Genomic DNA, 27,730 nt, shown 5'->3' with positions numbered 1-27,730 from the left:
GCTAAAGATATACCGTGGTGCTGGGGAGACAGAATGGAGTCCTGGAAAGACAGAAGGGGGCAGGAGAAATACTGGGGGTGGGGTGGGGGGGGGGTGCTGGGTAGACACAAGGGAGTGGAAAGATAGAAGACTTTAGAGACAGAAGGGGGCTGGGGAGACACTAGGGGGCTGGAGATACACTGGAGTGTTGGAGAGACACTTCAGAGATTCCCGATTGTAGAGAAGTACCCATATAGGTTAGTAAGACTGTCAATCTGATTGGCCTGTATCTGCCAAGAGGGCGGGATTGGAGGGCCCAGACACATCAGCATACCAGGCTGTGATTTCTGTTGCCGGCCCTGACGATTCATAACTGCTGCACTCATAGCTCAGATCTAATCAATCAGTATTCCGAGTTTCTACACATGTGCAGAAGGTCATTGAAATTACCAAGGTGGAGCTGCTGCACATGCTCAGCAGCAGCAGTTCCTCCCATGGTCCCTTGTGGAGCTCCGTGAGTTACTCCATACTGCTCCAGCGGCAATATGGGAGGGAAGGGGCAGCTGGCACTGCTCTTCTGTCTGCATCACAGAGTTAATAATGACAATGGATGCTGACGTAGAAAAAGGGCAATGAGCTTGCTTACCCTTCACGCAATATTCACACTCGGGATTGTTCCCTGGCAGACCTGTCACCATGCCATCTAGAAGCTTCTGTACATATGTGCACCCTAGGTGATCCAGTCTCCTATACAGTGGACTGGTTGGAGCCAGAAGCTGCTATAACACAACACTCTTCAGTGTCCAGGATATACAGCTGTTGTCAATGGGCCACCATTGCAAATACTTACTGACCCTAAGCAAATTGGACTTTTTAGACCTCCTTCTCCAGTAGACCAATGGCAATCAGATTGGTTCCTAGATCTGGAACAAATAGTACATCTTCTATATCTGTGACAACTGTTTCACATTTAATTCTAAGGCACACAGTAATTGTCCTGACTTTCGTGACATTTAGGACTAAAATCCATCTACCAACAATCTTTATGGTGACTGTCTGCTCCATTTAACACTAATTAATTTCATCTAATATGCACCAATGATGAAGAAATACTTGGTTCACTTACTGTGCACGCTGAGGCCTTATGTCGTATTTTGTGACATTTGAACCATTTGTATTTAACATTTTTGGGTTTTATGCCATTTGACAGTAATAGCTTGGCCCGTACAATCTATGTTGATAGCTTTGTAGCACAAGACTCCAAAGCCACCATACTCTTGCAGCATTGCCATTGCAACCTCCTCTTTATCTACTTGGATGCCAACTGATGTGAATTGCTGAGATATAGACAGAATTTTATCTATCTATCTATCTATCCACAGTATGTATTAATTAATTTTTTTGCATTCAGTTAGCTTCATGCCATATAAAGTATGCCTTTGGTTGATTCTTCTCATTAAACCCGGTCTGTAAAGCCACCTACTGTACATATTGTGTGTTGCTATTTTACCATAGATAATGAAATATACATGATGTTCCACAGCTAAACCTAATGTGCCCATGGCTTTATATAATCTGGGTTAGGTTTAGCACACAGGTCACTGGTAACCTTCTGCAGCTTTTCCAGCTTTAACTGCATCTCCATGACAAACTTCCATGTGGTGTAGTTCTCTGAGCCTGCCAGTTTAATGAAACTCATAATAGCCCTGCATTGTACATTTTCCCTTTTATAAATAAAGGACGTTCATTCACATCCTTTTAGTCCATGTTCTACAGCCTTTTTCTTGGTATGATTAATCTTCATATGCTGTGCCTGGACCATAATCTATTGGCAGATCCTACAATGGTAATAGATATCAGCGGTGTGTGATGAAGATCAGTCCACATGGCATAATAACTTAACCAGGAAAAGGTGTTTTAATCAAAAGAAAGTAGATGCATAATAATACAGGTACAAACAGTATGCAGCAGGTACAAGATGCAAGGATATCCAGTTGCAGCCAGGGACATTATAAGGGTAATGCTGGCCTGGTGCTTGTGTGGTCTTGGTACAGCAGCAACAGCCTCCATTACTGTGGTGACACTCAGGGGCATTTCCTATACTCTGTATGACAAAAGGAAAAAGTCTCCTAGAGAACAGTGCATGCACAGTAGCGCTTTTGGCAGGTTTGAGGTCACGCCTCCAGCTGAGTTGGGTCGTAGTGCCCGGATGACAATGGAAAGACAATGTACATAGAGCTCTCTCCCAAAAAGTAAAAGTGTTGCTGCCCCAATTATAGACATGTGCAATATATCCTATCAATAGAATACCATACTGACGTCACAATTTAAAGCCACAATAAAGGTCCATTTGGAGATGGGTTAAGATCCTGCAAAGTGTGGGTTATATATAAATATATTTTTTCAGTGGTTAAACTATTGGTAACTAGACTGCTAAAAAGATACATTAACCACTTGCCTGGCATGGTTGCATCATTAGCGACCACACCAGCAAGTGCATTATCTGATCTGGTCGCAAACAATGCAAGCAGTCGGATACAGAGCAGCTGCCTCTCTCAGAACAACCTCCTGGTCCCTCTGCTTTCCTGTACCCTGAGGGTCTGCTGTGCTGCCGATCACAGCAGGACCCCCTACCTAGCTGCTGCAGACATTAGCAACCGCTGGGGAAATGTAAATTAACCCCCTCACACATAGTGATGAGCGGGTTCAGTTCCTCGGAAACCGAACCCCCCCGAACTTCACCCATTTTACACGGGTCCGAGGCATACTCGGATTCTCCCGTATGGCTCGGTTAATCCGAGCGCGCCCGAACGTCATCATCCCGCTGTCGGATTCTCCCGAGATTCGGATTCTATATAAGCAGCCGCGCGTCGCCGCCATTTTCACTCGTGCATTGGAAATGTTAGGGAGAGGACGTGGCTGGCGTCCTCTCCGTTTATTAATCTTGAATTCTTGATGCAAAAATTTTTGTGCTTATTGCTTAATTGTGGGGACTGGGGAGCAGCTGTATTATATAGGAGGAGTACAGTGCAGAGTTTTGCTGACCAGTGACCACCAGTATACGTTGTCTGCCTGAAAAACACTCCATATCTGTGCTCAGTGTGCTGCATATATCTGTGCTCACACTGCTTAATTGTGGGGACTGGGGAGCAGCTGTATTATATAGGAGGAGTACAGTGCAGAGTTTTGCTGACCAGTGACCACCAGTATACGTTGTCTGCCTGAAAAACACTCCATATCTGTGCTCAGTGTGCTGCATATATCTTTGCTCACACTGCTTAATTGTGGGGACTGGGGAGCAGCAGTATTATATAGGAGGAGTACAGTGCAGAGTTTTGCTGACCAGTGACCACCAGTATACGTTGTCTGCCTGAAAACACTCCATATCTGTGCTCAGTGTGCTGCATATATCTGTGCTCACACTGCTTAATTGTGGGGACTGGGGAGCAGCAGTATTATATAGGAGGAGTACAGTGCAGAGTTTTGCTGACCAGTGACCACCAGTATACGTTGTCTGCCTGAAAAACACTCCATATCTGTGCTCAGTGTGCTGCATATATCTGTGCTCACACTGCTTTATTGTGGGGACTGGGGACCACCAGTATATTATATAGGAGGAGTACAGTGCAGAGTTTTGCTGACCAGTGACCACCAGTATACGTTGTCTGCCTGAAAAACACTCCATATCTGTGCTCAGTGTGCTGCATATATCTGTGCTCACACTGCTTAATTGTGGGGACTGGGGAGCAGCTGTATTATATAGGAGGAGTACAGTGCAGAGTTTTGCTGACCAGTGACCACCAGTATACGTTGTCTGCCTGAAAAACACTCCATATCTGTGCTCAGTGTGCTGCATATATCTGTGCTCACACTGCTTTATTGTGGGGACTGGGAACCACCAGTATATATATAGGAGGAGTACAGTGCAGAGTTTTGCTGACCAGTGACCACCAGTATATGTTGTCTGCCTGAAAAACACTCCATATCTGTGCTCAGTGTGCTGCATATATCTGTGCTCACACTGCTTTATTGTGGGGACTGGGGACCACCAGTATATTATATAGGAGGAGTACAGTGCAGAGTTTTGCTGACTAGTGACCACCAGTATATATAGCAGTATGGTACGGAAGGCCACTGCTCTACCTACCTCTGTGTCGTCAAGTATACTATCCATCTAGATTCTATACCTGTGGTGCATTTTAGTTTTGCAGTTTGCTGACAGTGACCACCAGTATATATAGCAGTACGGTACGGAAGGCCACTGCTCTACCTACCTCTGTGTCGTCAAGTATACTATCCATCCATACCTGTGGTGCATTTCAGTTGTGCGCAGTATATATAGTAGTAGGCCATTGCTATTGATACTGGCATATAATTCCACACATTAAAAAATGGAGAACAAAAATGTGGAGGGTAAAATAGGGAAAGATCAAGATCCACTTCCACCTCGTGCTGAAGCTGCTGCCACTAGTCATGGCCGAGACGATGAAATGCCATCAACGTCGTCTGCCAAGGCCGATGCCCAATGTCATAGTAGAGAGCATGTAAAATCCAAAAAACAAAAGTTCAGTAAAATGACCCAAAAATCAAAATTAAAAGCGTCTGAGGAGAAGCGTAAACTTGCCAATATGCCATTTACGACACGGAGTGGCAAGGAACGGCTGAGGCCCTGGCCTATGTTCATGGCTAGTGGTTCAGCTTCACATGAGGATGGAAGCACTCATCCTCTCGCTAGAAAACTGCAGTGCCACTCCTAGATGGGCCAGGTGTTTGTGTCGGCCACTTGTGTCGCTTAGCTTAGTCACACAGCGACCTTGGTGCGCCTCTTTTTTTCTTTGCATCATGTGCTGTTTGGGGACTATTTTTTTGAAGTGCCATCCTGCCTGACACTGCAGTGCCACTCCTAGATGGGCCAGGTGTTTGTGTCGGCCACTTGGGTCGCTTAGCTTAGTCACACAGCTACCTCATTGCGCCTCTTTTTTTCTTTGCATCATGTGCTGTTTGGGGACTATTTTTTTGAAGTGCCATCCTGTCTGACACTGCAGTGCCACTCCTAGATGGGCCAGGTGTTTGTGTCGGCCACTTGGGTCTTTGTGTCGGCCACTTGGGTCGCTTAGCTTAGTCACACAGCTACCTCATTGCGCCTCTTTTTTTCTTTGCATCATGTGCTGTTTGGGGACTATTTTTTTGAAGTGCCATCCTGCCTGACACTGCAGTGCCACTCCTAGATGGGCCAGGTGTTTGTGTCGGCCACTTGGGTCGCTTAGCTTAGTCACACAGCTACCTCATTGCGCCTCTTTTTTTCTTTGCATCATGTGCTGTTTGGGGACTATTTTTTTGAAGTGCCATCCTGTCTGACACTGCAGTGCCACTCCTAGATGGGCCAGGTGTTTGTGTCGGCCACTTGGGTCGCTTAGCTTAGTCATCCAGCGACCTCGGTGCAAATTTTAGGACTAAAAATAATATTGTGAGGTGTGAGGTGTTCAGAATATACTGGAAATGAGTGGAAATTATGGTTATTGAGGTTAATAATACTTTGGGATCAAAATGACCCCCAAATTCTATGATTTAAGCTGTTTTTGAGGGTTTTTTGTAAAAAAAAAACAAATCCAAAACACACCCGAATCCGACAAAAAAATTTTTTTTTGCCAAAATGCGTCCGAATCCAAAACACGGCCGCGGAACCGAATCCAAAACCAAAACACAAAACCCGAAAAATTTCTGGTGCACTTCACTACTCACACACACGGCCCCTATTGTGTACCTGGCAGCCGATCCAATGTTCCAATGTTTTCAAAAATATATATATTGTTTTTATAAAATAATTTTGGATAAGTTTCTATATATGTTCTTCACCTAATTCGCTCATAAAAATATGACAATATAGATAAGTCAACCTCTCATAATATAAAGAGCACCTTGGTGAACAAACATATAATGCATAGTATATTATCAGAGATAAAGAGGGGAGGATTTAGGGGTTTGGCTACCTCTAGGCACAAAATTATTGGCCACCAACTATAACCTCCCACCAAATTTTGGAATCCGTACTATGAGTGTCATTCCGAGATGATCGTAGCTGTGCTAAATTTAGCACAGCTACGATCATCTTCCCTGACATGCGGGGGGGACGCCCAGCACAGGGCTAGTCGCCCCGCATGTCAGTCCCCCCCCCCCTTCCCCCGCACGAACACAAAAGCATCACACAGCGGCGATGTTTTTGTATTTGTGGAGTAACTCTTGGCCAGCGCAGGTCCTGCGGCTGGCCGAGAGTTGATCGTCGCTGCCACTGGCTGCAGCGCCGCCACAGCCCGCCCCCCCAGCTGTCCGGCCATGCCTGCGTTGGCCGGACCACGCACCCTAAATGGCGGCTTAACGCTGCCGTCCAGCCCCCTCCCGCCCAGCGACCGCCTCTGCCTCATATGAAAGATCAACTGTGGAAAAGGTCGACAGGTTCAAAAGTTTGACAGGTTCACATGGTTGACATAATGATGGTCGACACATGTTTTGTTTTCATGTTTTTGGACTTGTTCCTTCCTTGACTATCCATGTCACTATCCTTCACATGTTATATCTGCCCCCCCAGCAGTGCACATGGTTTTGCCCAACTGCTAACAAATTTGCTGCTGCAATCAACTATGAATTAGGCCCTGTGCCAGAAGCGTTGTGAGCGAAGCGTGAGGGGACACGTTTCTACAAATTGCGATCCCAGATGACAAAACTATCCACACTAACCACAAAAATCCCCCCAAAAGGTGTGTCAACCATTTTTGTGTCAACCATTGTCATGTCGACCTTTTGTACCTGATGACCTTTACCAGTGTCAACCATTCATCTGTCGACCTTTTGTCCATGATGACCTTGTATCTGTCGACCATATGGGGTCGACCTAATGACTGTCGATCTAATGAATGTAGATATTCTATACCACATCCACAAATGGTATCATTTTCATTACTAAGCAGTATAATGGCAGTTAATGAGATCTACTAATAGCTTTAGTTGTTTAAAGTAATTTTAAAATAAAAAGTTCTCGGCCCCACACAATGTGTAGAGTACTGTATTCTCTACAAGTTCTGTATACTGTAAATAAATGTATTGTATTCAGTATTTAACTGTTACCTAGCTCTTCAAATTCACAGATGTCTCATAGAAAAGCTTTTGGTTTAAAAACTCTGTGACCAGCCCAACAGCAGCAAATGGTAGCGGCAGGCTGCCTATCACATACACCTTACATCATTCCTGACTCTGGCCCTTTATGTCAGGGCCAGACCTAATGCCTCCAGAAAGTCAAGGCAGCCCCCCAGCTACCCCCGTCACCCTTTATAAATTAAAAAAAATGAGTTGTAATAACAAAAAGCCCTGCGTCTGCGCAATTCCATACAAATCGGCCCAGAGGCAAAAAAGTTGTTGGTGTCCCCCTCTTGCTCACATTCACTACCAACACCCCATCAGCACCCAGACACACCCACCCCTATATTCACTACTAACACCCTAGACATACATACAGGGCCGGATTAAGGTCCACATGGGCCTGGGACTGAAGATATTCAAGGGTCTATTGTGAGAATCGTGGAGGGTTGACAATGCTGTGTGGGTTGGCCAGAGCCATATGGGCGAGTACACCCCCTACAATATAAGCCCCAATGACTCCCTAATTATGTAAAAATAAACAAATTGCATCATTTTGTGAGAAAAATATAAATATAATCTTATTATTATTGATGGCATTGGCAACTATGTGGGCAGCTGTTGGCTATTCATCATCACGCTGCCAGGATGATAGGCCTACTTTTACTTGAAGGCCTGGAGCTGTAGCTCCCTCCGCCCCATTGTTAATCTGCCCCTGCATACATCCCCACTCCACCTTCACTGCCAACACCCCAGCAGCACCCAGCAGAGGTGACTTGGTGTGCCCTAAAGAATAACATTTGGGAAGCAGGGATCGGGTTCTTGTGTGGCAAGCCTTCTGCGCATATATGAAAAGAGGGAATGATGACACATCATGTCCCCATTTCATGTCATGCAGGATGCATTTCCTGTACATCCTGTACATCACTTCCTCATTGGCTGGGCTGTATTCTGCCTTGCGCACACAGCAGGTGAGAGCGTTTCCTCCTTATCTTTCCTCCCTTTGGAACACTGTAGCACAAAGTGGGCACAGTAACTGAAAAGCAGGACTGTCCTATCAAAATCGGGATAGTTGAGAGGTATGCATACCTACTGTACATAGCCATACACTTATACACATAAGATATATGCTGTATATTGTACTGTCAGTCAGTCACGCACATATATACTTACTGTACTAGTCCATACTTGCCTACTTTTGAAAAAGCATTTCAGGGTGATGTGAAAGTAACACCTATCAGTGCAGACGTGTACTGCTACATCTGAGAGGCGTGTCATAACAATAACTTACATCCAAATGTAAATGAGCCCCAAAGTTAGTAAGATCTACTTGTTGAAGAAAAGACACTGATATTTTGCAGGATTTGTTTGTGTATTGTGCTTTACAAGAGGTTCCATATACTGTAAGTGGCCACGAAAAACTTTATTTAAAATGCATGTAGCCATAGGGATCATTGTGCCTTATAACCAATGCAGGGAAATGGCACTGATGTTCCCATTTAAATGTATGTACCTGTGATTTATTTTTCCCCCCAAGAATGTAACAGCTGAACAATGGGGTTAAGGTGCAATCAGGGAGATTGCTGGACTATTCAGGGAGTCAGGGAGATTGCTTCTATTTCAGGGAGTCTCCTGTAGAATGAGGGAGCGTAGGCAAGTATGTACTAGTACTAGTATGTACTAGTCACATGCATGCATACATATGTACACATATACACATACAGTATTTACAGTCACACCCTTACATAAAGTCACACGCATACACACAGTCATACATATATATTATATATATATATATATACAGTACATATAGTAACACACATGCACACATACATACAGTCAAACCTATACACACACACATATATATATATATATATGCACACAGGGGGGTGGGGGATATAGCGACCGTCGGTGTCTTAAAAATAGTTCAGAAATTGTGGATTTAAAATCGTATCTAAAATGAGTAACCAGATCTAGAAATTGTTTAAAAAGGGGGGTGATGTTTATTTAAACACTAAAACAGACAAATTAATTACATAAAATCTATAAAATTTAAGCAGCAACAATTCTTAAAAAATGGGATAAAAACAATAAACACAATGCTATAAATACCAGTTAAAAGATATAAAACAATTTAACTTAACTTGGTATGAGGTCACTACCAAGTTAAGTTAAATTGTTTTATATCTTTTAACTGGTATTTATAGCATTGTGTTTATTGTTTTTATCCCATTTTTTAAGAATTGTTGCTGCTTAAATTTTATAGATTTTATGTAATTAATTTGTCTGTTTTAGTGTTTAAATAAACATCACCCCCCTTTTTAAACAATTTCTAGATCTGGTTACTCATTTTAGATACGATTTTAAATCCACAATTTCTGAACTATTTTTAAGACACCGACGGTCGCTATATCCCCCACCCCCCTGTGTGCATTACTCGCTGTTTCAGGGAACTACCATCCCTGTGTTTTCTGGGGGACAGCTGACGCCCTGTGCTAATTCCTAGGGAGTGTCGTTAATTCTTAAGTGGATTTTAGATTATTTGGTGTTGTACACAAGTGGCGCAATAAACTCTCCCCTATTTTTTGATATATATATATATATATATATATATATATATATATATATATAGACACATACATATAAATATATTCACATACTGTACATAGTCACACATCCATAAAGTCACACACCTAAACACAAATGCACACATACATGCAGTCACACATATATACACATACATAGTACTGTACTGTATGTGTAATGGCCACCACACCATTTTCCCCGTGATTTGTACAGCGCTTCTGCCACTGACGCATCACTCCAGATAGGCAAGTATTGAAAAAATGGGTGCAGGGTGTGCAGTGTGTGATCTTCTGGATACAGGCGACCTGTGTGCACTGCACGCACTGCACCCATTATAGATAAGTCACTGAAAGTGCCCATTCCCTGAGTCACTCATACAGGCTGGCTGCTGAATAGTCAGGTCCCCTCCCCTCCTCTCTCCCATGCTGCTGCTGGCACTGACTGTATTCTGCTGTGTGTAGCCCTGCCCTCTGCTCGGACGCCACCTCCCTCTTCTTCAGTTGGCAGTGTGGTCCTGTTTTGCACTGAAGCTGTGAATAAAGGATTGGGTGGTCCCTGAGTGAGGGGGTCCTGTGTTAACCTACCCCCTGTGTCCCCACCTTTAATCCAGCTCTGACACCTAGGCACATGCTCTCCTCCCCCTGCTTTTAAGTCTAACACTGCAGGACATGGAGCACACAGACACACACTGCCCCCCCCTGCTTTCACTGCCAACTCTCCATCAATACCCAGTCACACACTCTACTTTTCCTGCATTCACTAGTAACACCCCACCAGCACCATGACCAGGGCCGGTGCTAGAGTGTTTGGCGACCCCCTACAAATAATAAATTTGCGCACTCCCATCCGTAAAAAAGGGATAGCGCGCACTGCAAAAAGGGGTGTGGTCACAAAAGGAAGGCGCGTGACCACAATGGTACCCACAATTCAAATTACACAACACAGTATCACAATCTTATGCACATTAACCCAAATGTAGTGTCCCTGATTCATATTATGCCACATAATAGTGCCCCTTATTCACATTTAAAATTGAGGACAGGGCCAGTTATAGATCTTGAAGAGCTCAGGGCAACAGTTTCCTCTGGCCATGCTCTGAATAGGGACAGTGCGCGCCAAAGGTGCGCGCTAAAAATATAGGGCCACAGAATAGTACCAGTTCACATAACCCCACACAGTAGTGTCCGTTAGTCACATTACACCGCACAGTAGTGTCCGTTAGTCACATTACACCGTACAGTAGTACCCTTATACACCTTACGCCATACAGGAGAGCTGCTGTTACACGTTACGCCAGAGTAGAGCCCATTATACACATTATGCCAGATACAGTCCATTATACACATTATGCCAGATATAGCCCATTATACACATTATGAATGTCATTGAGACCCCGCTGTAATAGCGGCCCTCAGCGCAGTTTGCCAGTGGCAGCAAACTGTGCATGCGCAGTGGGCATGAGGCCACACACATTGCGGTCGCTTCCCAATGGATGCGACCACAATGTCATTGATAGGCGACAGCGTAGCGGAGTTAAGGTGTTGCGGGGGTGACGCCGGTAAAAAAGGGGGCAGGCCGGGACGTCACACACAGCCGCTCCCATAAAAAATGGCTGCTGACCAGGCTGCACTGCCAGGGGTCAACCTTAGATCAGATGCGTCCTCAATCAAATTGCGGATGCATCGGGAGGCGGCGCCACACATGCTGGGCGGCCTTGCCTTGTGCTGGGCAGCCCTCAGCATGTCCAGAGATGAACGCAGATCTGGCTGCATATGCAGCCATCTGCGTTCATCTTTGAATAACCCCTTATGCCAGATACAGCCCTCATTCCCTCCACAGTGTGGCCCAAGTACCTGCAGGAGGTCCCGACTCTGGCGCTGCTCCTCCTCTCCCTTCTCCGCCTCCGGTTTCTTGCAGGCTCCGTTACTTCAGCGGCTGTAGGATGTCGGCAGTGATGACGGGGGGGGGGAGCAGGAACTAATTACCCAGGCCTGGGACTTATGGAGTGGCCCAGCACGGACCCTGGTCTGCCGCACTCCCACCACCATCCCTCTTTACTGGGCAGCAGCATAATGCTGAGCCTCTGCCTGTTCCTGTATAGGTGGGGAGGGGGGCGGAGGGTGATCACACTGTTCATGTTCCTACACCGAATTTACCCTGCCTGAGGGCTGGCCGGGGGCTCAGGGATCATCAGGCGCCATAAAGATTTTAAAAAAAAACCTTTCTCTGACGTCCTAGTGGATGCTGGGAACTCCGTAAGGACCATGGGGAATAGACGGGCTCCGCAGGAGACTGGGCACTCTTAAAAGAATAATTAGGTACTATGGCCCTCATTCCGAGTTGTTCGCTCGGAGTTTTTCATCGCATCGCAGTGAGAATTCTCTTAGTGCGCATGCGCAATGTTCGCACTGCGACTGCGCCAAGTAACTTTACTATGAAGAAAGTAAGTTTACTCACGGCATTTTCATCGCTCCGACGTTCGCATTGTGATTGACAGGAAATGGGTGTTACTGGGCGGATGCACGGCGTTTTAGGGGCGTGTGGCTGGAAACGCTACCGTTTCCGGAAAAAACGCAGGAGTGGCCGGAGAAACGGTGGGAGTGCCTGGGCGAACGCTGGGTGTGTTTATGACGTCAGCCAGGAACGAAAAGCACTGAACTGATCGCACAGGCAGAGTAAGTCTGAAGCTACTCAGAAACTGCTAACTCGTTTGTAATCGCAATATTGCGCGTACGTCGGTCGCAATTTTAAGAAGCTAAGATTCACTCCCAGTAGGCGGCGGCTTAGCGTGTGTAACTCTGCTACATTCGCCTTGCGAGCGAACAACTCGGAATGAGGGCCTATATCTGGTGTGCACTGGCTCCTCCCTCTATGCCCCTCCTCCAGACCTCAGTTAGAATCTGTGCCCGGCCAGAGCTGGATGCACCTAGTGGGCTCTCCTGAGCTCACTAGAAAAGAAAGTATTTGTTAGGTTTTTTATTTTCAGTGAGATCTGTTGGCAACAGACTCACTGCTACGAGGGACTGAGGGGAGAGAAGCAAACCTACCTGCTTGCAGCTAGCTTGTGCTTCTAAGGCTACTGGACACCATTAGCTCCAGAGGGATCGAACACAGGGCCCGACCTCGATCGTCCGTTCCCGAAGCCGCGCCGCCGTCCCCCTTGCAGAGCCAGAAGACGGAAGATAAAGATGAAAAACGGCGGCTGAAGACTCCTGTCTTCATTAAGGTAGCGCACAGCACTGCAGCTGTGCGCCATTGCTCCCATAGCACACCACACACTCCGGTCACTGTTGGGTGCAGGGCGCTGGGGCGGGGGCGCCCTGGGCAGCAATTAGTTTACCTTTTTGGCACAAATAGCACATAATACAGTGTATAACACTGTATATGTGCAAAAACCCCCGCCATTAACATTATAAAAAGCGGGAGAAGCCCGCCGCTGAGGGGGCGGGGCTATCTTCCTCAGCACAGCCAGCGCCATTTCTCTTCACAGCTCCGCTGGAAGGACGCTCCCCAGGCTCTCCCCTGCAGTATCCAGTACAACAAGGGTAAAAAAGAGAGGGGGGGCACATAAATTTAGGCGCAATTTGTGTTAATAAGCAGCTATTGGGGAAAATCACTCAGTATAGTGAAAATCCCTGTGTTATATAGCGCTGTGGTGTGTGCTGGCATACTCTCTCTCTGTCTCCCCAAAGGACTTTGTGGGGTCCTGTCCTCAGTCAGAGCATTCCCTGTGTGTGTGCGGTGTGTCGGTACGGCTGTGTCGACATGTTTGATGAGGAGGGCTACGTGGAGGCGGAGCAGGAGCCGATAAGTGTGATGTCGCCCCCTACGGGGCCGACACCGGAGTGGATGGATATGTGGAAGGTATTAACCGACAGTGTCAACTCTTTACATAAAAGGTTCGATGACGTAACAGCCTTGGGACAGCCGGCATCTCAGCCCACGCCTGCCCAGGCGTCTCAGAGGCCATCAGGGGGTCAAAAACGCCCGCTAGCTCAGATGGCAGACACAGAAGTCGACATGGAGTCTGACTCCAGTGTAGACGAGGATGAGACAAATGTACAGTCCACAAGGGCCATCCGATGCATGATTACGGCAATGAAAAATGTGTTGCACATTTCTGACATTAACCCGGTTACCACTAAAAAGGGATTATGTTTGGGGAGAAAAAGCAGCCAGTGACTTTTCCCCCATCTGATGAATTAAATGAATTGTGTGAAGAAGCGTGGTGTTCCCCTGATAAGAAACTAGTGATTTCTAAGAGGTTACTGATGGCGTACCCTTTCCCGCCAACGGATAGGTTACGCTGGGAGACATCCCCTAGGGTGGACAAGGCCCTCACACGATTATCTAAAAGGGTGGCACTGCCGTCTCAGGATACGGCAGCCCTAAAGGAGCCTGCAGATAGAAAGCAGGAGGCTATCCTGAAGTCTGTATATACACACTCAGGTACTATACTGAGACCTGCTATTGCTTCAGCATGGATGTGTAGTGCTGCAGCAGCATGGTCTGATACCCTGTCAGACGACATTGATACCCTCGACAGGGATGCTATTTTGCTAACCATAGAGCATATAAAGGACGTCATCTTGTATATGAGGGATGCACAGAGGGACATTTGCCGGCTGGCATCTAGAATTAATGCAATGTCCATTTCTGCCAGGAGAGTATTATGGACTCGGCAGTGGACAGGTGATGCTGATTCTAAAAGGCACATGGAGGTTTTGCCTTATAAGGGTGAGGAATTGTTTGGGGACGGTCTCTCGGACCTCGTATCCACAGCAACAGCTGGGAAGTCGACTTTTTTACCTCAGGTTCCCTCACAGCCTAAGAAAGCACCGTATTATCAAGTACAGTCCTTTCGGCCTCAGAAAGGCAAGCGGGTCAGAGGCGCATCCTTTCTGCCCAGAGGCAGGGGTAGAGGAAAAAAGCTGCACCAGACAGCCAGTTCCCAGGACCAAAAATCCTCCCCTGCTTCCACTAAGTCCACCGCATGACGCTGGGGCTCCACAGGTGGAGCCAGGTGCGGTGGGGGCGCGTCTCCGGAACTTCAGCGACCAGTGGGTTCGCTCACAGGTGGATCTATGGGTTCTACAAGTGGTATCTCAGGGATACATGCTGGAGTTCGAGGCGACTCCCCCTCGCCGTTACCTCAAATCAGCCTTGCCAGCGGCTCCCAGGGAAAGGGAGGTAGTGCTGGCGGCTATTCACAAGCTGTACCTTCAGCAGGTGATAATCAAGGTTCCCCTCCTTCAACAGGGACGGGGTTACTATTCCACAATGTTTGTGGTACCGAAACCAGACGGTTCGGTGAGACCCATTCTAAAATTAAAATCCTTGAACACTTATGTAAGGAAGTTCAAGTTCAAAATGGAATCGCTCAGGGCGGTTATTGCAAGCCTGGAAGAGGGGGATTTTATGGTGTCGCTGGACATCAAGGACGCTTATCTGCATGTCCCCATTTACCCACCTCACCAGGAGTACCTCAGGTTTGTGGTACAGGACTGTCATTACCAATTCCAGACGTTGCCGTTTGGTCTGTCCACGGCACCGAGGGTATTTACCAAGGTAATGGCCGAAATGATGATACACCTTCGGAAGAAGGGAGTTATAATTATCCCATACTTGGACGATCTCCTTATAAAGGCGAGGTCCAAGGAGCAGTTGTTAGTCAATGTAGCACTATCTCGGGAAGTGCTGCAACAGCACGGCTGGATTCTGAATATCCCAAAGTCGCAGCTGATTCCTGCGACGCGTCTGCTGTTCTTGGGCATGATTCTGGACACAGAACAGAAGAAGGTGTTTCTCCCGGTGGAGAAGGCCCAGGAATTGTCATCTCTGGTCAGGGACCTCCTGAAACCAAAACAGGTGTCGGTGCATCACTACACGCGAGTCCTGGGAAAGATGGTAGCTTCTTACGAAGCAATTCCCTTCGGCAGGTTCCATGCAAGGATCTTTCAGTGGGATCTGTTAGACAGGAGACTTCCCTTCACATAAATATTCTGGAACTAAGGGCCATTTACAACGCCGTGAGTCAAGCAGAACCCCTGCTTCAAAACCAACCGGTGCTGATTCAGTCAGACAACATCACGGCGGTCGCCCATGTAAACCGACAGGGCGGCACAAGAAGCAGGATGGCGATGGCAGAAGCCACAAGGATTCTTCTATGGGCGGAGAATCACGTGCTAGCACTGTCAGCAGTGTTCATTCCGGGAGTGGACAACTGGGAAGCAGACTTCCTCAGCAGGCACGACCTCCACCCGGGAGAGTGGGGACTTCATCCAGAAGTCTTCACGCTGATTGTAAATCATTGGGAACGGCCACAGGTAGACATGATGGCGTCCCGCCTCAACAAAAAGCTAAAAAAATATTGCGCCAGGTCAAGAGACCCTCAGGCGATAGCTGTGGACACACTAGTGACACCGTGGGTGTACCAGTCGGTTTATGTGTTCCCTCCTCTTCCTCTCATACCCAAGGTACTGAGGATTCTAAGAAAGAGAGGAGTAAGAACTATACTCATCGTTCCGGATTGACCAAGAAGAACTTGGTACCCAGAACTACAAGAAATGATCTCAGAGGACCCATGGCCTCTGCCTCTCAGACAGGACCTGTTACAGCAGGGGCCCTGTCTGTTCCAAGACTTACCGCGGCTGCGTTTGACGGCATGGCGGTTAAACGCCGGATCCTAACGGAAAAGGGCATTCCAGATGAAGTGATTCCTATTCTGATAAAGGCTAGGAAAGACGTGACAGCACAACATTATCACCGTATATGGCGAAAATATGTTGCTTGGTGTGAGGCCAGGAAGGCCCCTACAGAGGAATTCCAGCTGGGTCGATTCCTGCACTTCCTACAGTCAGGAGTGACTATGGGCCTAAAATAAGGATCCATAAAGGTCCAGATTTCGGCCCTATCTATTTTCTTTCAATAAGAACAGGCTTCACTGCCTGAAGTTCAGACGTTTGTTAAGGGAGTGCTGCATATTCAGCCCCTTTTGTGCCTCCAGTGGCACCTTGGGATCTTAACGTTGTATTGGATTTCCTGAAATCCCACTGGTTTGAGCCACTTAAGACCGTGGAGCTAAAATATCTCACGTGGAAGTGGTCATGCTATTGGCCTTAGCTTCGGCTAGGCGTGTGTCAGAATTGGCGGCTTTGTCGTGTAAAAGCCCTTATCTGATCTTCCATATGGACAGGGCAGAATTGAGGACTTGTCCCCAATTTCTCCCTAAGGTGGTATCAGCGTTTCATTTGAACCAACCTATTGTGGTGCCTGCGGCTACTAGGGACTTGGAGGACTCCAAGTTACTAGATGTAGTCAGGGCTTTGAAAATCTATGTAGCCAGGACGGCTGGAGTCAGGAAAACTGACTCGCTGTTTATCCTGCATGCGCCCAACAAGCTGGGTGCTCCTGCTTCAAAGCAAACTATTGCGCGCTGGATCTGTAACCCGATTCAGCAAGCTCATTCTGCGGCAGGATTGCCGCATCCTAAATCAGTAAAAGCCCATTCCACAAGGAAGGTGGGCTCTTCTTGGGCGGCTGCCCGAGGGGTCTCGGCTTTACAGCTTTGCCGAGCTGCTACTTGGTCGGTTCAAACACATTTGCTAAGTTCTACAAGTTTGATACCCTGGCTGAGGAGGACCTTGCCTTTGCTCATTCGGTGCTGCAGAGTCATCCGCACTCTCCCGCCCGTTTGGGAGCTTTGGTATAATCCCCATGGTCCTTACGGAGTTCCCAGCATCCACTAGGACGTCAGAGAAAATATGAATTTACTCACCGGTAATTCTATTTCTCGTAGTCCGTAGTGGATGCTGGGCGCCCGTCCCAAGTGCGGACTCTCTGCAATACATGTATATAGTTATTGCTTAACTAAAGGGTTATTGTTATGAGCCATCTGTTACTGAGGCTCAGTTGTTGTTCATACTGTTAACTGGGTATGGTTATCACGAGTTGTACAGTGTGATTGGTGTGGCTGGTATGAGTCTTACCCTGGATTCCAAATCCTTTCCTAGTAATGTCAGCTCTTCAGGGCACAGTTTCCCTAACTGAGGTCTGGAGGAGGGGCATAGAGGGAGGAGCCAGTGTACACCAGATATAGTACCTAATCTTTCTTTTAAGAGTGCCCAGTCTCCTGCGGAGCCCGTCTATTCCCCATGGTCCTTACGGAGTTCCCAGCATCCACTACGGACTACGAGAAATAGAATTACCGGTGAGTAAATTCTTATTTTCCCCATAAGGGGGCGTGGCCACGCCTCCCGCGATTAGGCCATGCCCCCAATAGAGTTCGGAGCATGGGATGGCTGTAGCAGCGGAGCAGTGTGAGGGATGAGTCTGCACAGTGCCTGCAGTCTCACTGGGGAGGAGGAGGGGGAGGGAGCCGCGCTACCCGCTGCCAGCGCTGCTACCTGTCATGCAGCCTCTTCACCTCAGCGCCTCCCTGCATTGCATACCCTTGCTGTGCGGGTAGCACCGGCTCTGACCATGACTCACACACTATTCCCCCTTCATTCACTGTTAACACTGCAGCACCCAGACACACATCCTCCCCCCATGCATTCACTGCCGACATTACAGCAGCACCAGACATTACAGCAGCAGCAGACACGCACTCCTCCCCCAATTAATTACCAATACCCCAGCACACAAACAATACCCATTGCTGATCAGGGTCTTCCGTTCTTGCTATTTGCTGCTCCCACAGTAACAGCAGAGGAAGCAGTTCCAGCGTGTGTGAGGGGGGAAGAGCCAACAAAGGTGGGAGGGGCCATTCACTTTAGCCTGTGATCTTCCCCCTTTATACAGATGGGTCCATGTATATCTTGGCCTTTAATAGAATTAACTGAGAGTGGGCAGTCTGGCTTAATCCCCTGCTGTAATGACTTAATCCCCTGATGTATTGTTCTCTGTATTGTATTGCAGCTGAGAACAATAGATGAAGGGTTTATGTAAATAAACCACGGTGTGCCTAGGCGCAGCAAAGAAGCCAAGATAACCATGGATCTATCTGTATATATTGTTGCGGTTTGCTTGCACGGGATTCATCCCTAGGCTGGTGCCAGACTCTGGGGTGGGGGCCCTTGGAGAGGGAGGACTGCAGCACATGCTTTTCTCTGACGTCCTAGTGGATGCTGGGAACTCCGTAAGGACCATGGGGAATAGCGGCTCCGCAGGAGACTGGGCACAAAAGTAAAGCTTTAGGACTACCTGGTGTGCACTGGCTCCTCCCCCTATGACTCCCCTCCAAGCCTCAGTTAGATTTTTGTGCCCGGCCGAGAAGGGTGCACACTAGGGGCTCTCCTGAGCTTCTTAGTGAAAGTTTAGTTTTAGGTTTTTTATTTTCAGTGAGACCTGCTGGCAACAGGCTCACTGCATCGAGGGACTAAGGGGAGAAGAAGCGAACCTGCCTGCTTGCAGCCAGCTTGGGCTTCTTAGGCTACTGGACACCATTAGCTCCAGAGGGACCGAACACAGGCCCAGCCTCGGAGTCCGGTCCCAGAGCCGCGCCGCCGGCCCCCTTACAGAGCCAGAAGCAAGAAGAGGTCCGGAAAAATCGGCGGCAGAAGACATCAGTCTTCAACAAGGTAGCGCACAGCACTGCAGCTGTGCGCCATTGTTACTCAGGCACACTTCACACTTCGGTCACTGAGGGTGCAGGGCGCTGGGGGGGGCGCCCTGAGCAGCAATGTAAACACCTTGGCTGGCGAAAATACACCACATATAACCCCCAGGGCTATATGGATGTATTTTAACCCCTGCCAGAACTCACCAAAAAGCGGGAGAAAAGGCCGCCGAGAAGGGGGCGGAGCCTATCTCCTCAGCACACGGGCGCCATTTTCCATCACAGCTCCGCTGGAAGGACGTCTCCCTGACTCTCCCCTGCAGTTCTGCACTACAGAAAAGGGTAAAAAAGAGAGGGGGGCACTAATTTGGCGCAGTTCTAATAATAACAGCAGCTATAAAGGGAAAAGCACGTTTTATAGTGGTATTCCTGTCTATATATAGCGCTCTGGTGTGTGCTGGCATACTCTCCCTCTGTCTCCCCAAAGGGCTAGTGGGGTCCTGTCTTCTATCAGAGCATTCCCTGTGTGTGTGCGGTGTGTCGGTACGATTGTGTCGACATGTTTGAGGAGGAAAATGAGATGGAGGCGGAGCAATTGCCTATTATAGAGTTGTCACCCCCTAGGGAGTCGACACCTGAGTGGCTGAGCTTATGGAAGGAATTGCGTGACAGTGTCAGTTCTTTACGAAAGACAGTTGACGACAGGGGTCTCAAACGCCATCAGGGGCTTTAAAACGCCCGTTACCTCAAATGGCAGACACGGATACTGACTCCAGTGTCGATGATGAGGAGACAAACGTGACTTCCAGTAGGGCCACACGTTACATGATTGAAGCAATGAAAAATGTATTGCATATCTCTGATAATACAAGTACTACTAAAAAGGGTATTATGTTTGGTGAGAAAAAACTGCCTGTAGTTTTTCCTGTATCCGAGGAATTAAATGAAGTGTGTGATGAGGCGTGGGTTTCCCCCGATAAAAAACTGATAATTCCTAAAAGGTTATTGGCATCATACCCTTTCCCGCCAGAGGATAGGGCACGTTGGGAAACACCCCCTAGGGTGGATAAAGCGCTCACACGCTTGTCTAAACAGGTAGCACTACCCTCTCCTGATACGGCCGCCCTAAAGGAACCTGCCGATAGAAAGCAGGAGAATATCCTGAAGTGTATATACACTCACACGGGTGTTATACTGCGACCAGCAATCGCCTCAGCCTGGATGTGCAGTGCGGGCGTGGCGTGGTCGGATTCCCTGACTGAAAATATTGATACCCTAGATAGGGACAGTATATTACTGACTATAGAGCATTTGAAAGATGCATTTTTATATATGCGTGATGCACAGAGGGATATTTGCCGACTGGCATCAAGAGTTAGCGCGCTATCCATTTCTGCAAGAAGAGGTTTATGGACGCGGCAGTGGTCAGGTGATGCGGATTCTAAAAGGCACATGGAAGTATTGCCTTATAAGGGGGAGGAGTTATTTGGGGTAGGTCTATCAGACCTGGTAGCCACGGCAACTGGTGGAAAATCCACATTTTTACCCCAGGTAGCTTCTCAACCTAAGAAGACGCCGTATTATCAGGCGCAGTCCTTTCGGCCCCATAAGGGCAAGCGGGCAAAAGGCGCCTCATTTCTGCCCCGTGGCAGAGGGAGAGGAAAAAGGCTGCAGCAAACAGCCAGTTCCCAGGAACAAAAGCCCTCTCCCGCCTCCGCAAAGTCCTCAGCATGACGCTGGGGCTTTACAAGCAGACTCAGGCACGGTGGGGGCCCGTCTCAAGAAGTTCAGTGCGCAGTGGGCCCACTCGCAAGTGGACCCCTGGATCCTTCAGGTGGTATCTCAGGGGTACAAATTGGAATTCGAGACGTCTCCCCCTCGCCGTTTCCTAAAGTCTGCTTTACCGACGTCTCCCTCAGACAGGGAGGCAGTATTGCAAGCCATTCACAAGCTGTATGTTAGGGTCTCCTGCCCTGTGCTGCCACGTCGTCATGGCAACCGGGAGACAAGTGCTAGCGGAGTAACCTGAGCGCAGCTGATACTCCGGTTCGGGTCTTTTGCTGTGCAGTGGTTATAGGTTCTGTGCACGGCAGGGGATCCGGTGCTGGTTTTTGTGCTCACAGTCTGTGAGGTCTGAGTGGGGCGTGGACAGCACCTGCTTTATAAGGCCTCTTTTCAGGTTAAGCAGATGCTGCTGAATCTTTGTTGGTTAGTCAGTTCCTGAAAGTTAACCAGTACTGTGTAGCTTTGTATTTGTTTGTTGCTTACTGCAAATAGGCCTGGGGATTTGGTATTACACTCTGCCAATCCAGACCTAGCAGTAAGACTGGAGTCAGTCGTTTAGCTTGCTGGGGTTCTGTTACTACTCTGTGAACTTAGCAAGTTTGCGGCTGTATTCTAAGACTTGCCTGTCTAATCCTGTCTCACTGTGCTAGGTGTCAGGGGTCAGTTTAGTGGCAGTAAGCTGAACCTGTGCACTGCAAGTGAGAATTAGGATTGTGGAGACTCTCCTTGTGTCTATCATTCCATCTCTGACCAAGGAGTTTACTGCCACACCCGTTGGTAACCCTTTAGGGTTTTGCTGTTGCCCTTAGCAACAGCATTTCGGGTTCTCTACGTATTAAAACACAACATCTTGCTTTTCCCATCTGAGCATTTCTAATACAAGGGAGATACCCAGTTCCTTAGCCTCTGGGCTTCTCTGTTCACTTTGTGTGTATTTTGTTACCCTATCACCTTCTGTGTACGTTATGTCATATTCCCCAGTCTGTCTGTGAGTCCATTTGTTTTGCATAACAGTTCAAACACCAGTACATTCCTGCAGGCACTGGAGTGCATAACAGTTCTGACACCAGTACTTTCCTGCAGGCACTGGTGTGCATAACATATTCAGCAGCCTAATACTCCTGTTGAAATTTTGTGGGAATATGGAGCATACCCCTCAAAATACGTTGCAACAGGTGGTCGATCAGGTGCAGGTCCTGACTCGACAATTTAATGATTTGTCCATTAAAATGCACACCTCCCAGGCTGCTGGCGGAGCTCCCGCAGCAGCAGCACCTGCAGGGGTTAAGGAGCCGAAAGTAAATCTCCCGGATCGTTTTTCTGGAGATCGCTCGCAGTTCTTTTGTTTCAAGGAGAGCTGCAAGCTATACTTCCGGCTTAGGCCTCAGTCTTCTGGGTCGGAGATTCAGCGGGTGGGCATAGTGATTTCCTTGCTACAAGGAGACCCACAGGTCTGGGCATATGGGTTGCAGCCTGACTGTCCGTCGCTTAAAAGTGTTGATGCTTTTTTTACGGCACTGGGCATGTTGTATGATGACCCTGACAAGACGGCCTCAGCCGAGGCTCAGATTTCGATCCTTAAGCAAGGGCGAAGGTCAGTTGAGGTTTACTGTACGGAGTTTCGGAGGTTGGCCCATGATGCCCAGTGGAATGACCCAGCCCTGAGACACCAGTACCGAAGAGGTCTTTCTAACCAGATAAAGGACCAACTGGTACAATATCCCTTGCCTGATAGCTTGGATCAGCTCATGCAGTTATCCATCCGGGTGGATAGACGGCTGAGAGAGCGTAGGCTTGAAAGGGAGACTGAGATTTCCTTCCTTCCCAAGGGAACCTCAGACTCTGAGGAATTTTCCGAGGAGCCTATGCAGATTGGGGCTACCCGCCTCTCCTCGCGTGAGAAGACGCGGAGGAGACAGCAGGGGTTGTGTTTGTACTGTGGGAATAAAGGTCATGTGGTAGTATCATGCCCAGAAAAGCCGAAAAACTTCAGGGCCTGAGGGTGATGGGAAATATCCTGTCAGGCCAGAAGTCAGAATTTCCCAAGAAGACTTTTATCATTCCGGTGACCTTGAAGATCCTCGGTCAAACTGTCAAGACTGAGGCCTTTGTGGACAGTGGGGCCGACGGGGTTTTTATGGACCGCCAATTCGCCCTGAAACACTCGGTTCCCTTAGTACCCTTGGCATCGGAAATTGAGATTTGTGGGTTAAACGGGGAACCATTATCCCAAGGTAAAATTACCTCTTGCACTAGCCAGATTTCTTTGTTTATTGGAGCCACACACTCTGAAAAATTGTCCTTTTATGTGACTGTCTGTACTTTTGCCCCATTGGTGTTGGGGTTACCCTGGTTAAGGGCCCACAATCCTCAATTTGACTGGGTCTCTGGGGAGATTCTTAGTTGGGGTACTGATTGTTTCAGGAGTTGCTTGAGCCTTCCAGTCAGGCTCTCGCAGCTAAGTTTGCCAGGATTGCCAGGGTGTTATGCAGATTTTGCGGACGTGTTCTCCAAAAAAGTTGCAGAGGTACTACCTCCCCATCGCCCCTATGACTGTGCCATTGATTTGTTGCCAAATGCTAAGCTTCCCAAGAGCAAGTTGTACTCCCTGTCACGTCCTGAGACTCAGGCTATGGCAGAGTACATTCAGGAGAACTTGGCTAAGGGATTTATCAGACCTTCACAGTCTCCAGTTGGGTCGGGGTTCTTCTTCGTGGGTAAAAAGGACGGTTCGTTGCGACCCTGCATCGACTTCAGGGAATTGAACCGTATCACGATTAAAAACTCATACCCACTGCCTCTCATTTCGGTCTTGTTTGACCAGCTTCGTACTGCCACCATTTTTTCTAAGATTGACCTACGCGGTGCGTACAATCTAATCCGAATAAGAGAGGGGGATGAATGGAAGACTGCCTTTAATACCCACTCAGGGCATTATGAATATTTGGTGATGCCTTTTGGGCTCTGTAATGCCCCGGCAGTCTTCCAGGATTTCATGAATGATGTGCTCAGGGAATATTTGGATAGATTCTTAGTTGTATACTTAGATGACATCCTAATCTTCTCCCATTCCCTGGAGGAACATCGGAAGCATGTACGCTTAGTCCTCCAGAAACTCAGAGACCACCGGCTTGGGGCGAAGCTGGAGAAGTGCGAATTTGAAGTTCAGCAAATCGCATTTCTAGGATATATTATCTCCCCAGAAGGTTTCCAAATGGAGGGTTCCAAGGTACAGGCAGTCCTGGATTGGGTGCAGCCCACTAGTTTGAAGGCGCTTCAGCGTTTCCTGGGCTTTGCAAATTTTTATAGACGATTTATCGCTGGATTTTCGTCTATAGTGGCGCCCTTGGTGGCACTCACTAAGAAAGGGGCGGATGTTGCTCACTGGTCTTGTGAGGCTAAAGCGGCTTTTGCCCGTCTCAAAAGGGCATTTGTTTCGGCCAAGGTGCTGCGACACCCAGATCCAGAGCGTCCTTTTGTGGTGGAGGTGGATGCCTCTGAGATGGGTATTGGGGCAGTGCTTTCTCAGATGGGAGTGTCTGATAATCGCCTTCATCCCTGTGCTTACTTTTCCCGTAAATTTTCGCCTGCTGAGATGAATTATGACGTGGGTAACCGGGAATTGTTGGCTATTAAGGATGCACTCGAGGAGTGGAGACACTGGCTTGAGGGGGCTAAGTTTGTGGTCTCAATTCTCACTGACCATAAGAATCTGGCATATTTAGAGTCAGCGAAGCGTCTCAATGCCAGGCAGGCACGATGGGCTTTGTTTTTTGCTCGCTTTAATGTTTTGATAACATATCGCCCTGGGTCAAAAAACATCAAGGCTGATGCGCTCTCGCGGAGTTTTGCTCCAATCCAGGAGACCACCGAGGAGCCGTTGCCCATTGTTTCCCCATCATGTATTAAAGTGGGCATTACCCAGGACCTCTTATCATTAGTCCTTAGAGCACAGGAGCAGGCTCCTCCAGACCCTCCGGTAGGTCTTTTGTTTGTGCCTCCTAGGTTAAGACAGCGAGTGTTCCTGGAATTCCATGCCAAGAAGTCGGCAGGTCACCCGGGTATTGCCAGAACTCGGGAGTTGCTATCTAGGGCGGTGTGGTGGCCCTCGGTGGCTAAGGATGTGGATCAGTGGGTTCGGGCATGTGACATCTGTGCCCGAAATAAGACTCCTAGAGGGGTTCCTGTTGGCCCATTACATCCACTCTCTATCCCATCTAAGCCATGGACCCACATTTCAATGGATTTTGTGGTGGACTTGCCCAAATCCTCGGGGATGACAGCCATCTGGGTTGTCGTTGACAGGTTTTCGAAGATGGCGCACTTCGTTCCACTGGTTGGGCTGCCATCGGCCAGACGCCTGTCTGAATTATTTATGCTGCATGTTGTGCGTCTCCACGGGTTACCACTTGATGTGGTCTCTGACCGCGGATCCCAGTTTGTGGCCAAATTCTGGAGGGCATTTTGTTCCGATCTCCAGATTTCTGTCAGCTTGTCGTCAGGCTACCATCCGCAGTCTAATGGGCAGACTGAAAGGGTGAACCAGTCCTTGGAGCAGTTCCTCAGGTGTTATGTCTCCAAGTGTCAGACTGACTGGGTTGCTCATCTGTCCATGGCGGAGTTTGCCTATAACAACGCGGCTCACTCTGCTACAGGGATCTCTCCCTTCCTTTGTGTGTATGGGCATCATCCTAAGGCCAATTCTTTTGATCCCCTGGACTCCACGCCTGGTGGTTCCTCTGTGGTTTCGGTCCTTAGAGGTATTTGGCGGAAAGTGAAGAAAGCCCTTGTGTCTGTGTCATTAGTGACCAAAAGGGTTTTTGATAAGCGGAAAAGACCCTGCAGCTTCAAATTAGGAGACTTTGTCTGGTTGTCTACCAAGAATTTGAAGTTGAGACAGCCATCTCATAAGTTAGGCCCCCGGTTCATCGGCCCTTATAAGATCACCAGGGTTATCAATCCGGTGGCATTTCAGTTAGATCTGCCCCGTTCTTTGGGTATCAATAAAACATTTCATTGTTCCCTTTTAAAACGGGCGATTAGTAATCCTTCTTCCAGTGGAAGACCTTCCCCTCTTCTGATACGTGGCCAGAGGGAGTTTGTTGTTGAAAGGATTCTTGACTCCAAGGTGGTTCGGGGTCGGCTGTCATTTTTGGTGCACTGGAAGGGGTATGGCCCGGAGGAGCGGTCGTGGGTGCGCAGTTGTGATCTTCATGCCCCCAGACTGATACGCTCTTTCTTCTCGCAGTTCCCCGATAAACCCGGTGGTAGGGGTTCTTTGACCCCTCGTCAGAGGGGGGGTACTGTTAGGGTCTCCTGCCCTGTGCTGCCACGTCGTCATGGCAACCGGGAGACAAGTGCTAGCGGAGTAACCTGAGCGCAGCTGATACTCCGGTTCGGGTCTTTTGCTGTGCAGTGGTTATAGGCTCTGTGCACGGCAGGGGATCCGGTGCTGGTTTTTGTGCTCACAGTCTGTGAGGTCTGAGTGGGGCGTGGACAGCACCTGCTTTATAAGGCCTCTTTTCAGGTTAAGCAGATGCTGCTGAATCTTTGTTGGTTAGTCAGTTCCTGAAAGTTAACCAGTACTGTGTAGCTTTTTATTTGTTTGTTGCTTACTGTAAATAGGCCTGGGGATTTGGTATTACACTCTGCCAATCCAGACCTAGCAGTAAGACTGGAGTCAGTCGTTTAGCTTGCTGGGGTTCTGTTACTACTCTGTGAACTTAGCAAGTTTGCGGCTGTATTCTAAGACTTGCCTGTCTAATCCTGTCTCACTGTGCTAGGTGTCAGGGGTCAGTTTAGTGGCAGTAAGCTGAACCTGTGCACTGCAAGTGAGAATTAGGATTGTGGAGACTCTCCTTGTGTCTATCATTCCATCTCTGACCAAGGAGTTTACTGCCACACCCGTTGGTAACCCTTTAGGGTTTTGCTGTTGCCCTTAGCAACAGCATTTCGGGTTCTCTACGTATTAAAACACAACATCTTGCTTTTCCCATCTGAGCATTTCTAATACAAGGGAGATACCCAGTTCCTTAGCCTCTGGGCTTCTCTGTTCACTTTGTGTGTATTTTGTTACCCTATCACCTTCTGTGTACGTTATGTCATATTCCCCAGTCTGTCTGTGAGTCCATTTGTTTTGCATAACAGTTCAAACACCAGTACATTCCTGCAGGCACTGGAGTGCATAACAGTTCTGACACCAGTACTTTCCTGCAGGCACTGGTGTGCATAACACTGTATTCCCAGCAGGTGATAATCAAGGTACCCCTCCTGCAACAGGGAAAGGGGTACTATTCCATACTATTTGTGGTACCGAAGCCGGACGGCTCGGTGAGACCAATTTTAAATCTAAAATCCTTGAACACTTACATACAAAGGTTCAAATTCAAGATGGAGTCACTCAGAGCAGTGATTGCAAATCTGGAAGAAGGGGACTATATGGTCTCTCTGGACATCAAAGATGCTTACCTACATGTCCCAATTTACCCTTCTCACCAAGGGTACCTCAGGTTTGTGGTACAGAACTGTCACTATCAGTTTCAGACGCTGCCGTTGGGATTGTCCACGGCACCCCGGGTCTTTACCAAGGTAATGGCCGAAATGATGATACTCCTTCGAAAGAAGGGAGTTTTAGTTATCCCTTACTTGGACGATCTCCTGATAAGGGCAAGATCCAGGGAACAGTTGGAA

The 27,730-nt window shown here is 48.1% G+C and overlaps 1 long non-coding RNA gene across 2 annotated transcripts in view; it reads right to left on the bottom strand.

Annotated features, from left to right (window-relative positions):
* The window catches only part of LOC134909617 (uncharacterized), a 184,759-nt gene that overhangs the window by 152,704 nt on the left and 4,325 nt on the right, over nt 1-27,730 (bottom strand). The window lies entirely within an intron of this gene.

This window comes from Pseudophryne corroboree, chromosome 4 (genome assembly GCF_028390025.1).
Source record: "Pseudophryne corroboree isolate aPseCor3 chromosome 4, aPseCor3.hap2, whole genome shotgun sequence".
Taxonomy (NCBI): domain Eukaryota; kingdom Metazoa; phylum Chordata; class Amphibia; order Anura; family Myobatrachidae; genus Pseudophryne; species Pseudophryne corroboree.
This window is presented reverse-complemented; position numbering and strand designations above follow the sequence as displayed.